The sequence below is a fragment of the Musca domestica genome, unplaced genomic scaffold (assembly GCF_030504385.1).
Source record: "Musca domestica strain aabys unplaced genomic scaffold, Musca_domestica.polishedcontigs.V.1.1 4, whole genome shotgun sequence".
NCBI lineage: Eukaryota > Metazoa > Arthropoda > Insecta > Diptera > Muscidae > Musca > Musca domestica.
Window position 1 is genome coordinate 15,774,437 of NW_026712328.1, and position 14,018 is coordinate 15,788,454.

The 14,018-nt window shown below is 35.0% G+C and overlaps 1 long non-coding RNA gene across 1 annotated transcript in view; it reads right to left on the reverse strand.

The window, feature by feature from the left end:
* Positions 1 to 307: 307 nt before the first annotated feature.
* The window catches only part of LOC131804246 (uncharacterized), a 32,102-nt gene continuing 18,391 nt past the window's right edge, over positions 308 to 14,018 (reverse strand). The window contains exon 2 of the long non-coding RNA XR_009343016.1: positions 308 to 344. This is a non-coding gene — a long non-coding RNA (uncharacterized LOC131804246). The remainder of the gene's footprint in view (positions 345 to 14,018) is intronic.

Below are 14,018 nucleotides of genomic sequence, written 5' to 3' on the forward strand. Positions count from 1 at the left end.
GTAGATATTTTTTCTTTTTGTATGGCCCCTATACAACGGTCTCATCCACCTTTTGGTTTTTTGAAAAGTTTTACAGCATTATTTAAACGATCTTACTGGTATTTGAAGTTTGAAGTGGAATACGTTTCAATTCAGATACTTTGATATAAAAATGTTTTCTTTACACAAAGGTGGAGATTATGAAAAGTTACTTGTTATTAACACAATTTTGAATAAACATATCTCTCTTAACAAAGTTGGCCAACACTTTCGGAAATTCCGCAATAAAGGGTTAAAAGCTTCAATAATCATAACGCAGGTTAAACAACACAGTCTGTCGGCAGATCCGCTTGATACGTTTTAACCTATATGAATTTCAAACAAATAAAAAAGAAAAAGTATTAAAAATTAAAAAGGAAAATGGGATACTAATTTTGAAATTTTAGTATTAAAATTCCTTTGAATTTTTACTTTTTTGTTATATGATGCTTTTAGCAAAATTAGGGATAACAATACTAGGATCACAAACCTTCAAGCAAATCACCAAACGGGTTTTGAGTTATTTTTCCTAAAAATTATTTGTCGTAAGATTTTGCTATAAACAGTAAAGCACTCTGCAAATCGTACTTTAGACGAAATAACGTAAAATTCTTCTACAACCATTATTAAAGAAGGATGACGCCAAAGATAACGTGCGTTTCTACCATAAGGAAAAGAAATATATTTCCATTATATGTCAATAAAATATTTGATTTAATGTTGCCAAATAAATGCGAAAAATTTTGCTATTTCCTTGGATTTTTCTTCGGCTTTTTTTCGAGTTGATGTATGCAAGTAATGAAAACTTAATTTTAAACAAAAGAAAAAAAAATAGTATAATAGTTTTGAAGAAAATTACATTCGAAATTTTTATATTACAAGTGGAAAATGTAGTTGTTTCACTTCTAAAATTTAGAAGGGGACAATAAAATACCCTTTGGTGACTCCTTTAAAAGTCAACATTATTATGTTACTATGAAGAATATTGATGAAGACTCGATATACTTAAAATGATTTTAAATGTCATTCTTTAGTTTCAGCTAAGCGATTATTTCAATAACTCGCTGTGAGTTTTCATACTCAATGATTTTCAATGGTGACAATAACGATGGCAACAACAACAACAATTAATGGGACTAAAATCGTGTTTTCATTAACATTCAAATCGGATTGTCGAAATTATATTTGAATTGCATATTTTTGTCAATAGGCTTAAGAAACAATCAATCTGATTTATAACTACTTGAAGGCATACCCATGCATACATACGCACACACACACACACTCTCAATTTCATATGTATGGGTATGTACGTGTGTGCTTGTCAAGTTCTTATATTGAATTTTATAAATTTCAATACAATTGAAGTCAATCAATTTGATATTATTATAGAAATCAATTCGTTATTAATAATAATTACAATTACAAGTATTGTCCCCGCTGTTGTTGTTGTGATTACCCATCTCCTGTGTTTGGTATATGTGTGTGTAATGAATTCAATTAGAAAGGAATTCACTTAATACACTCATATATTCATCTTCTTCTTCATGCGAAGCATTTGAATAGAATCCGATCTCACACTGTCGCCATTTTATTTGAATTGAATTTATTGCACTTAATTAGAATAAATTGATCCAAACTGCAAAAAACCTATTGTTATATGTACATGTATGTGTTCCTTGATATATATGTACGTACGTGTGTATGTATGTTTCCACCGATTGTTTCCATTATGACAATACAATTTTAAACGGTATTCGATTGTCATTGTTAAGATACCGTGGTAGGTGGAGTTGCATATGTTAAATTCATTATACGAACATTTTTTTGCCTAATTTAGACAAATTTAAATGCAGCTGTTTTAAAATAGTCCTGTTGTATTATCCCTATCAGGGAACAGAACAAAAAAAAAATAAATATAATCTGTTTTAGTTTGCTTTTAGAACTAAAAATTCTAGTGAAAATGATAAGAATATATATGTGGTAAAAGCCCTCATAATACAGAATATTGGGAAGGTATTGCTACACATTTGTATGCTATGACTTTAGGTGACATACAGGGTGAGATGAAAAAACTGCAACCAACTTCAGACTGCTGTCATTTCCAAGCCACTCACTCGTCCGACAACTGTTAAAATTACTCCATTTACAATCGTACAAAAGCATTTTGGTGAGCATTTTCCAGAGGTTATTCGTGATGGAATTCAAGCGTGATAGTGTGATTTCTTTATAAAAAGTCCAAGAACTTACACGGCAACAGAAAGCAAATAGACTCAAAAGAGTTAAAGAGTTGCTTCGCTTGGCCAAAAGTGGTGAAGTGTCGAATTTGGTTCACTACGATGAGAAAACATTCGTTGTCCAGCAGTTTGTAATCAAACAAAATTATCGTGTTTACTTGCCAAAGAGGTTAGATGAAAATGTGCACCTTCGGTTGGCCACCAGAACTCAAGCGCCGGCCATGGTGATGGTGTGGACCGTCATAACAGCCGATGATCGACCGTGGCATCAGAATAGATGCCTAACATTATCGTGAACATATTCTGGAGGGTGTATTAAAGCCTTGGACACGCAAACATATTTGCCGCAGACCTTGGACATTCCAAAAGGACTCAGAACGCGCCACCCAAGAATGATTAAAAAATGAGGTTCCTCGCTTCATTTCCAGCGCACAATGGCCACCAAAATCTCCGGATACCAATCCGTTGGACTATTGTGTCTGGAGTTTTTTGGAAAGCAAGGATGGCACTAAAAATACCAAAATGTCGATCACCTCAAGCAAGCGCTTCGCCGGGAATGGGCCAAAATACCGCAGAGCAACATTCGGGCAGCGTGCGATGGTCTCATGGCCGTTTGAAGACCATAATTCGTGTCAAAGGTGACCAATTCGAACAAATCTGAACTTATTCTAAAATTTGATGCTATTTCCGACATGTTTTGCTTTATTCAATAAAATTTAAAAATTATGGCGTTTGACTTTGTTGCAGTTTTTTTATCTCACCCTGTATATTTGACAAACTGCAGGCACTTAAGGCCTTAATTTTTAAGATGTGTTTAACTATTAGGTACCTTTAAAGAGACTATCCATTTTGACCCAGGAAATTTCAAATTACTGTTTTCCCACAGAGCGTTCACTTTCCGCAAAGAATCAAAATGGCAAATAAGAGGCTTAAAAAATATTTAAGCCTCTAAAGAAATTTAAATTAGCAAGTGCTCGCAATTTAGATTGCGTTTACTTCTGTGATGTAGTTGTAAAAACTTTTACCTCGGACGTTTTATTCCTTTTTATAAAACCCCAAAGAAAAATATTTAGGACTTCTTACATATTTGTTACATGTTGTTTGTAGCAAGAAAGGGCGAATTTAAAAGAATTTCTTTCAATTTTTTAAAACGTGAACAATAACAATTCTGAATCTTCCTGAAGATCCAACACTGATGCTTTTAACACTCTTATATTAGGAACATTCTTAAACATTCGATATTAGACATTTGTACTATTTCTAGCGTTGTTATCAATTTTGATACCCTACCATTTTGTGTATAAAAATGTAAGCTTCTAGACTTTCCAGATCGTTCAACAAAAATTTCAGCGTATTTAACCAACTTCAGACTACTGTCATTTGTAAGTCGTCCGACAGCTGTTAAAATCATTCCAGTGACAGCTCCTTACATTGTTTACAAGCGTACAAAAGCATTTTGGTGAGAATTTTCCAGACAAAAGTAATTCGTGATGGAATACAAGCGTGATATTGTGATTTCTTTATATTTGGCTGGAAATCCACAAGTGGCTATCGTTAGATCACTCAAGCATTTAAATGTGAATAAATCTTCAGTGTCTCGTACCATCGCAAATATTGAAAAATGGTCTCGGGGTAAAGCCATTGAAATTCCAAAAAGTGCAAGAACTTACACCGCAACAGAAAGAAAATAGACTCAAAAAGGCTAAAGAGTTGCTTCGCTTGGCCGAAAGTGGTGAATTGCCGAATTCGGTTTTCTCCGATGAGAAAACATTCGTTGTCCAGCAGTTTGTAAACAAACAAAATGCCAAAGAGGTCAGTTGAAAGTGTGCACCTTCGGTTGCACACTGACCAACAAAATCTCCGGATCTCCGGAGTATTTTGGAAATCAAAGTTGGCACTAATAAATACCACAGTGTCGATCATCAAAATTAGGAATAGAGATTCTTTGTTACTAATTTTCAACCTTTCTTCTTCTTATTATTTTGTACATTTTCCATATTTTCCCATGAACTCAATAAAACTGGTACTCTGGTACAAAAGTAATCGTTAACACTGCTTTTGTACAAAATTGGAACATTTTGACCACTAGCTTTATCCGATTACTCTGGCAATGAAATACATTTTTGATTCATTTCAAACCACGAAATGTCACTAGCAAGTGCCCGCTACTTCACCAGCGAAAAGTCTACCATAATATTTGAGATTCTACCCAACAGTTCGCTTTAGGCACAATTTGTTCAGGTTAACAACATTTTTTTAATCAAAACTTCAACTGTCGCACTTAATTTACAGACTTTCGTTTTTGATATTATTCAAGTTTGTCCTCTTTTGGAAAGAAAAATAGGAAAATGTTTAAAAGTCTTCAACATTTTTCATTTGGAAGTTTACCGAGTAGGATAATAGTAAAACCATTGCACAATGGACCCATATCCAATTTATCTGTTCAATACTATTTCAACGTCTCCGTACGTAAACACTAGAAGCTAACAGTGACCTCAATTCAAATTTCAGAATCTCATATTTGTTCCCTCACCTAATGCCAGATTTTGTAACATTTAGTACTTTTCATTAACAATTTCAGAATTCTAGCTCAATTTTTAGTACATTTTAGAATTTTTCGAAATTCAATCAATTCGTTATCAATCCGCGTTTTTGGTCCGTCACCTTAGTTTGTAATAACTTTTTAGATCTTTATTCTATAATTATACTATATTTCAGTTTGAAAGACCTATACTTTGTTCAAAACTTGAAACTGAAGTCAAACATTTGATTTGATTGATTTTTCTCAAAAACACAATATTTAGTACTTTTCGTAGTTTTTTACGGTTTTCAAAACCATCTTCAAATCTCAACTGTACACACTAACAGTGGCTCTAATACCAAATTTCAGATTTCACCCAATACCAAATTTATAAACATTTAGTGCTTATCGTATACTTGTACTAAAGTCTAAATTCTAATGGAAAATCAACACACTTTCTTAATTTTCCGTTGATCTTGTAAAATCAAGAGAAATATAAAAATGATTAAATTAACATCGACTCTCGAACTTCGATGTTGTAGTCGGATTCGCACACTCTGTTACGACATTACTCATTACTGAGTAATAAAGAAAAAAAGTTCGTTAGCTTCGTATTAAGGAATTATTTACGGAATAACTCATTACTTTATAACCCTACTTGTAATGCAGAAGTAAGTGTGTTTACATTAACGTTAAATGGGTTAATCCGAGTCATACAGCTTCCATGTTTCTGCTGCGCATTTTATTTTATAATTTATATAAAATTATGTTAAATGCCTCAATGTATTTTATTTAATTGTGCTCAATAGAGGGTCCTATTGAGCACAACTAACATCTGCCCAACTATTGTTTGATGATGGAAAATATTATGTTTCCCTTTGAAGGTATGCTTATTAACCTCTATATTTAACTTAAAATTAGGAAATTTCTGCCCCAAACTTGAAATAATAAATTGACCATTCTATTCGAAAAACTTTTTGCATAACAATCCAATTACGATAGCTCAAATGGGATTTGATTTCATTATTATTATTACCAATATCCTTTTGTATGACCGGCAGGCACTTATAACACCAAACGACGAATATCCTTGGCAGAATCCCATTGCCCATATGAAATCTTCAAGAAACACTTTTACTCTGACAAAGAAAAACGCAGCTGAAAACTTTTTAATTGATCCAATTCACTTTTCCCCATTTCCAACCATACGAGGGCACTAAGTGCTGTTGTATTCGGTGAACAAAAGGGGAACGCTTGCTATTGTTTGACGTCTCCTTAACTTATGTACAGTGATTTGTTATATAATCGGCAAGCAGGAGGTGGGTGATTTCGTTTTCAAAAACCTTATTGATATGTAGAAAATTTGAAAGGTCAATACCTGAACTATATTTCACACATTATATGAATTATAAGGGAAACAAATAAAAAAGCTGCTAAGTACAAATTTTTATTCTTTTCGCCATTGGGATAGAACTCGAAAAATTTCAAAAACAAAAAAAAAAAAACCTCGATAAATAGCGATCAAATTAAATATGTTACATGTGGGATATACAAAGATGTAGACCTAGATAATTTATCGTCATGGGTTGTAGTACCCATTACGAATCTTAAATACGAAATTTGAAAAATTTTCGGTGTTATAATGTCGCTAGAATCATCAAAATACAGAACATCGGGGTACCATTGTATGGGAGTATGCGATATTCCAGGGGTAGAGGACACAGAAGGAACAACTTGTGTGGATTTTCAGACAAGAAAATGAAAAAATTGGGATACAATCATCAAAATACCGAATATGTATATGGAGCTACCGTTATATGGGGCCTATAGGAAGACATGGACCTGAATGAGAAATTTTCAGCCATAGACGGTAGTATCTAATAGGAACTTCAAATACAAAATTCGAAACAATTCCATTACAATATAGAGGCTATAAGAAGACGTGGACCTGCATAGACAATTTTCCGTCATAGGTTGAAGTACTCCTTACGAACTTCAAATACGTAATTCGAATACTTTCGTTAACGTTGTATTGCATTCGATATCGTAAATATATACACAGTGAGATGAAAAAACTGCAACCAACATCAGACTGCTGTTAAAATGACAGTGACAGCTCATTATATGCACAAAACATTTTGATGAGAATTTTCCAGAAAAAAAATTTTAGTGACGGAATTCAAGCGTGATAGTGCTATTTCTTTACATTTGGCTGGAAAACCACAAGTGGCTATCGTTAGAGCACTCTAGCATTTAAATGGGGATAAATATTTTGTGTCTCGTACCATCGCTCGTTACCGTGATATTGGTAGCGTAGCCCGACGTCAAAGAAGTGGAGGGAAGAAAACAGCAACTTCAGCAGAAATGGTTCGAAAAGTAAAGAAGCCAGTTGATGGAAACCCGGGTCGCAGAGGCCGAAAAATGGCTTGTGAGCTGAACATATCGCAATATTCCATTCGGCATATATTGAAAAATGAGCTCGGGGTAAAGCCATTGAAATTACAAGTGGTGAACTGCCGAATTTGGTTTTCTCCGAAGAGAAAACATTCGTTGTCCAGCAGTTTGTAAACAAAAAATGATCGTGTTCACTTGCCAAAGAGGTCAGCTGAAAATGTGCACTTTCGGTTGGCCACCAGAAGTCAAGCGCCGGCCATGGTGATGGAGTGGGTCGCCATAACTGCCGATGGTCGCTCTCCGCTCGTATTAATCGACCATGGCATCAGAATAAATGCCGAATATTATCGCGAAAATATTCTGGAGGGTGTATTAAAGCCTTGGGCACGCAAACATTTTGGCCGCAGATCTTAGACATTCCAACAGGACTCAGCATGCGCCAATGGTTACAAAATGAGGCTTTTCGCTTCATTTTCAGCGCAAATGGCCACCAAAATCTCCGGATACCAATCCGTTGGACTATTGTGTCTGTAGTATATTGGAAAGCAAGTTTGGCACTAAAAAATACCAAAGTGACGATCACCTCAAGCAAGCGCTTCGCCGGGAATGGGGAAAATACCGCAGAGCAACATTCAGGCAGCGTGTGACGGTTTCATTGGCCGTTTGAAAGCCATAATTCGTGCTCAAGTTGACCAATTCGAAACTTATTCTAAAATGTGATGCTATTTCCGACATTTTTTGCTTTAATTCAATAAAATTTATAGAAAAATTTTTAAATTATGGCGTTTGGCTTTGTTGCAGTTTTTTTCTCACCCTGTATATATTTTCCCCTATTGAATCGCAAATTAACTTAATTCTGTCAAAAAAAAATTGAATTTCGTCATAGGTTTTATGCATATGAAATCTATACACATGAAATCCTAACTTTACCCGTTAGAATTACATATGCTTTTCCATATATCCCGAATTTTTTTCGTAATCGAATAACGAATTATTATACTATAATGTTAATCCTTCCAAACGAAATCCATGAACAACTGTGCAATACTACCTTGACAAACACCGACTGAAATTACATTTGATTGCCAATGCCAGTGTAAACACAAAGTAGGACAACAAAAGGAATTTCTTTGCAAAGAATAAGAATCGTTTCTGGTTTTAGTTTAAAACAAAGCAACAACAAAAAATAAAACTTAACAACGGCAAAAACAGGATTGAAAGTACATCGAAAGTGCCCTGAGTACTTCAATGCCATCGTTGTACTAGTTTTAACGCTTGTCATGGGGAAAAGCACCAAATTACCCACAAACCAATATGCAGACACACACACACACAATGCCACTAGTATCATACATACTGACTAACACACACACACACACTCATATAGAGTAAGAAACATATATTAACTGATTTGTACACGAATGGTAGCATCCATACGTCATGTAATTGGCCAAGCTAACATCAGACCGACCGACATCAAGGACAGAATGAACAACATCATCAGGAAATAACGATGGCAAGAGCAGGAGCAAGAGCAGTACCAGGAACAATTAACATAGAATTGCACTGCCAATGAATAGAAGAGAGTCAAGCGACTTTTTTGTTTTGTATTACCCATTGTAATTAAAATCAATATAAAGGGAGTGAGAGAGTACCAGCATATGGGCAGTATCGCAGCATCAGAGGATCTACATTACTATTATCGTGTTAGAAAAACCCACAAAGAATAATTAGAGCAATTTCATACTTTTAAATCTTTCAATGTTCTGAGAATATAATTAATGTTGATAGTTATGTCAAAAAACATACTCATTATTAGTTATTGCTGAAATTAACACTTTTCTTAAGAACTTCGATTCAAATATAGCCGATCCGAAAGTGATACTCAAGATATCACATACTGCCAAATTTTGTCGAAACCATGTAAATTTTTTATTTGATGTTAATAAATTGTCAAATTTTAACTTAGAAGTTGTTCCTTAATTATGAGAGTATAGCTGAAAAGAAACTTAGATTTATTTCCGAACAAATTTTTGTTCATTTTTGAGACTTTAAAAATTTATAAAAGTGGATGTATAATATAAAACATAAAATAAGTAAACAAACTGTAAGTTCGGTCGGGCCGAACTTTAAATACCCTCCAATATTTGGAACGAATTTGGCCATTTTCAAAAAAAAAATTAAATCAGTTAAAAATTATGTTAAAATCTTAAAAAATACCGAATGTAGCCATTATATTAGTGTCTATACGACGTCCTGGACCTGCATAGGCAAAATTATGTTAAAATCTTAAAAAATACCGAATGTAGCCATTATATTAGTGTCTATACGACGTCCTGGACCTGCATAGGCAACTTTTGTCATAAACCATTACAATATTCAAATGCGAAACTTCAAAAAAAAGTCGGTGAATAATGTATGTAAAATCAACAAAATTCCGACTATAGGGAGGTACCGTTATATTGGGGCTATATGAAGACGTGGACCTGCACAGTTTATTTTCTGACATACGCTTTTGTATTCATTACGAAATTCAAATACCAAATTTGAAATAGTTCCGGTAAATAATGTCGCTAAAATCATTAAAATACCGAATATAGGGGGGGGGGGGGGGGGGGGGGTACCGTTATATGGGGCTATACGAAGACGTGGAGTTGAACAGACAATTTTCTGTCATAGGCTGTAGTTGCTGCTCGCTTAAATGACCAAAAAGCCGAAAATAGGGAGATGCCATTATATGGGGGCTATACCAAGACGTGGACCTAAATGGCCCATTTTCAATACCAAAAGTCCTGCAGACTAATACACATTTGAGTAAAATTTTATCAACCTACTTCATTTCGTTCGGAAGCTAGAGTGATTTCCACAGACGGGCGGACATCGCTAAATCGACATAGAATTATATGCTGATCAAAAATATATATACTTTGTGGGGTCTAAAATGTATATTACGAGGTGTTACAAACAGAGTGACAAACTTAATATACCCTCCATACCATGGTGGAGGGTATAATATTAGTCTCATAAATCATGTAAGGATTGATTATGGAGCAGTTGAGTTTTGTTTCCACGTATCATGTTGCTGCAGCTAGGACAAGATGAAGAACGACAATATCGTGACTTGTTTTGTTACAATACTTGTAGAAGACTGTTATCCCAAATTCTCAGTCGAATTGATCTTTCCTTGCAGAAAATTGCCAGCGTATGATGTCGTTGTATGCAGAATCCATATAGCAAGTATTGTGAAGATTTGTCCAACTATTTTCAGCCGGTTATTCAGTGGGTTTGATCCTTAAAGACTGACTCATTTGAGGACTACACAAGTACTAACAGTACCAAGAATATTTCCTTAAGATGAAAGTTTAAAAATCTCCATTTTTCTAGGTTAACGCTCTAAGAAATGGAATATATAACTGTTTCTATGTGACTATTAACACCGAAAATAATTGATTATTCATAATTTTTTGTAAAATGTGCCAATCGTCATACGTAAATAATTCAGATATGAAAATAAATTTCATTTGAGCCAGTAAGGAAAGGTCAAAAATCAGGCGGGGCCTACTATATGATACCCTACACCACTACGCGTATTTATTAGAGCTTTCGTAACAAAAAAATATAATTAGAACTTACGTGAAGTAGATCATACAAACATTGAAAAATAACACTGCTGTATAGTGCATGATATGGCTTCGATAAGGATTATATTAAACAAGTAAAAAAGCAGTAAGTTCGGCCGGGCCGAGCTTTGAATACCCTCCACCATTTGGAACGAATTAAATTAAATTTTCAAAAAATAAAATCCATTAAAAATTTAACAGAATGAATGATTAAAATATCTAATATCGAAAGGTGCCGATATATGGGAGGATATACGATATTGTGGACCTATATAGACAATTACCTTTCAAGGGTTAAAGTGCTCACAAAAACTTCCTTGTGTGGATTTTCAGATAATACCATAGGAAAATATGGCTAAAATCATCAAAATACCGGGGGTACCGTTATATGGGGACCATATAGAGAATTCTCTTCCAAGGGATAATTTACCCACAATGAACTCCTTGTGTGGATTATTAGACAATTCCGTTGAAAAATGTGGCTAAAATAATCGAAATACCGAATATCGGAGGATACCGTTATATGGGGGCTGTACGATATCGTGGACCTATATAGATAATTCTTTTCCGAGGTATAAAGTACCCACAAGGTACACCTTGTGTGGATTTTCAGACAATACCATAGGAAAATGTGGCTAAAATCATCAAACTACCGAATATCGAGGGGTACCATTATATGAGGGCTATACGATATTGTGGACCTATACAGATTATTCTCCTCCGAGGTATAAAGTACCCACAAGGTACACCTTGTGTGGATTTGCAGTCAATTCCGTTGAAAAATGTGGCTAACATCATCAAAATACCGAATATCGGAGGTACCGTTATATGGGGGCTATGCGATATCGTGGACCTGCTGCAGACAAAAGAGGGATCTGTGCAACATTTTAGCTTCCTATCTTAATTCGTTTAGACTGTAGCGTGATTACAACAGTCGGACAGACGGATGGACAGGTCTAAATCGTCTTAGAATTTTACGCTGATCAATAATATATATACTTTGTTGGGTCTAAAATGATTATTTCGATGAGTTACAAACGGAATGAGGAACTTAATATACCCTCCATACTATGTATGGTGAAGGGTATAAGAATATTTAATGGAGCAATAGATATACTGGACTGAGTTTCACCAAATGTAAAAATTTGGTTGAATATGAAAATATATTCAATTTAGTGGTCAATAGCCTTAAAATGTTATTAAGTTGTATATCGAAGCAATATAAAAATCTGAACCGATCTCAATAAAATTTGGAAAAGGTATTTTCGAGCAGTATCTGATGCCGGGTAAAAAATATCATTGCGTTGGAGTGGAGAACTTTAACACCAGATCGGATAGAACATATATATTGGAGCTATAGCTTTATCTGAACCGATTTTCAAATTTGAAGTACTTATTTCTAGAATGAATTCAGTCGGAATTCCCAAAATTCAGGTCATTTAGACTGATATTGGTCATTTGGTGCACAATTAAACTTGTTAAAGATGTACAGGGTGAGATTTCTAAGACACTCGTCCAACAGCTGTTAAAATTATCCCAGTGACAGCTCATTATATTGCTTACAAGTATACAAAAGTATTTTGGTGGGAAATGGCTGGAAAACTACAAGTGGCTATCGTTAGAGCACTCCAGCATTTAAGTGTTAATAAATCTTTTGTGTCTCGTACCATCGCTCGTTGCCGTGATACTGGTAGCGTAGCCCGACGTCAAGGAAGTGGACGGAAGAAAACAGCAACATCAGTAGAAATGGTTCGAAAAGTAAAGAAGCGACTTGATCGGAACCCGCGTCGCAGTGGCTCAAAAATGGCTCCTGAGCTGCACATATGTTGTATATATTATATTCGGCAAATTCCAAAAAGAGCAAGAACTTACACCACAACTTAAAGAAAATAGTCTCAAAAGAGCTAAAGACTTGAAAATGTGCACCTTCGGTTGGCCAACAGAACTCAAGCGCCGGCCATGGTGATGGTGTGGGCAAACATTTTGGCCACAGACCTTGGACATTCCAACAGGGCTCAGCACGCGCCCACAAGAATGTTTACAAAATTAGGTTCCTCGTTTCATTTCCAGCGCACAATGGCCAACAAAATCTCCTGATACCAATTCGTTGGACTATTGTGTCTGGAGTATTTTGGAAAGCAAGGTTTGCACTAATAATACCAAAGTGTCGATCACCTCAAGCAAGCGCTTCGCCGGAAATGGGCCGAAATACCGCAGAACAGTATTCGGGAAGCGTGTGATGGGTTCATTGGCCGTTTGAATTCCATAATTCGTGCCAAAGGTGACTAATTTGAACAAATCGAAACTTATTCTAAAATTTTATGCTATTTGCGACGTTTCTTGCCTTCATTCAATAAAATTTAAAAAAATATAAATATTATGGCGTTTGGCTTTGTTGCAGTTTTTTTATCTCACCCAGTATGTGCGCTATAGGAAAATGTGAACCTAAATATTCTATATTCTGCCACCTGAGCTGGAATCCATTAGGAACTACAAATACCAACATTTAGACAAATCCGTAAAAAAATGCGGATAAAGCTATCAAAATACCGAACATTGGGAATAACTGTTATATGGGGGCTATACGAAAACGTGCACCTATATGTACAATGTTCCTCCATCGGAGCTAGAACCCATTTCGAACTACAAATACCTTTTTTGGGCAAATCCGTTAAACATTCTGGCAACAACCATCAAAATACCGAATATCAAGAGGTACCGTTATATAGAGACTATACGAAAACGAGGACTTATATAACCAATGTTCTATCACTGAAGCTGGAACCCATTACAAAAAAAAAAAAAAAAAACAAATACTAATTTTTAGACAAATTGGTGGAGATATGTGGCTAAAACCATCAAAATACCAAATATCGGGAGGTAACGTTATATGGGGGCCATCCCGAAACGTCGTCCGATATATCTCATTTTCAATTCCAACCATCCTAGACACAATGCAAACTACTGTACCAAATTTTACAGCTCTTCGTCAAATAATGTGAGCTGTTAAATCGACTTTCTTTTTTTCTGGGACTCTTGATAATAATTATTCCAAATGATTGTGAGTTTTCTCATAAGTTCGAACATGCGTTCGCACACTGACATCTATTTAGCACAAAGCTAGAAAGTGCAAAATAACACAAACAGCAACAAATTGTGAATATAAATTGGTTTCAAAAGGCATTCTGGAATTTGATGACATAGGATTTCCGAAAAACCGAAAACCAT